We start from the raw sequence: 903 nt of genomic DNA, 5'->3' as shown, positions 1-903 counted from the left end.
TGCATGCATATAAGCCTAACCAATGGACACAGACACCAGGGGGGTGAGGGCATGTGTAAGGGGTTGGGAGGGCAATGGGGGGATAAGAACCCATATGTAATACCTTAATCAATAAATAAAATAAAAAAAATAAACGCCTGATATGATTTAGCACTGCCTTCGTCATTGAATACGACCCAAGCCCACCCAGGCGTTTCCCGGTAACACCAGCCCCTCCTGCCCCAGGCCCCTCCTTGGCACTTGTCACACCGAAATCTCTGTCACGTGTGCATGACTGCAACTGTGTCTGCCTCCCCCACTGGACTGTAACCCGGGGCCAGGCTGCGTCTCGCCACTGAGGGCGTGTCCCCACGCTGTGCTCCACCCACGCCTCGCGGTCCACGTGGTGCCAGGCTGGTGGCTGTGCCTCGGGAGGGCCTAGTGCCTCGGTTGCACCAGGATCGCAGGAGCCCCGCTGGCCCGGCAGGAGCAGTCCCACTGCACCCAGACAGCTGAGCACCAGCTTATTTTCACGAAAACAGCCTCTGGGATGATGTCATTTTAGTGAAAGCCACCTCTGGACCTCGGGAACCTAAACTGCCGTGTGGATGCCGCCACTGCAGTCGCCCGCGTGGCATTTCCTTGCTCTCCGGGCCCTGGGAGCCGTTATGTGACATTTTCATTTCAAACATTTCTCTCTGGTGACGGGACTGTCTCCCTTTCCCGCCACTGGAAAGAGTCTCTGCACCTTCCTCACGGCCTTACCTTGAGGGCTTGCGAGCCGTCCCTGCCTGTCCTGGCTCCCTTCCCGCCGTCCGGCCCCAGGGGCTTCTGAGCCGCCTCAAGCCGCAGCTCCTGCCTCCTCTTCCTCTGAATCAGTCAGTGGGACCACAGCTGCTCCGGGGGGTAAACAAGCAGGAGACT

Source organism: Myotis davidii, unplaced genomic scaffold (genome assembly GCF_000327345.1).
Source record: "Myotis davidii unplaced genomic scaffold, ASM32734v1 scaffold72, whole genome shotgun sequence".
Lineage (NCBI taxonomy): Eukaryota > Metazoa > Chordata > Mammalia > Chiroptera > Vespertilionidae > Myotis > Myotis davidii.
Note: the sequence above shows the minus strand (reverse complement) of the source record.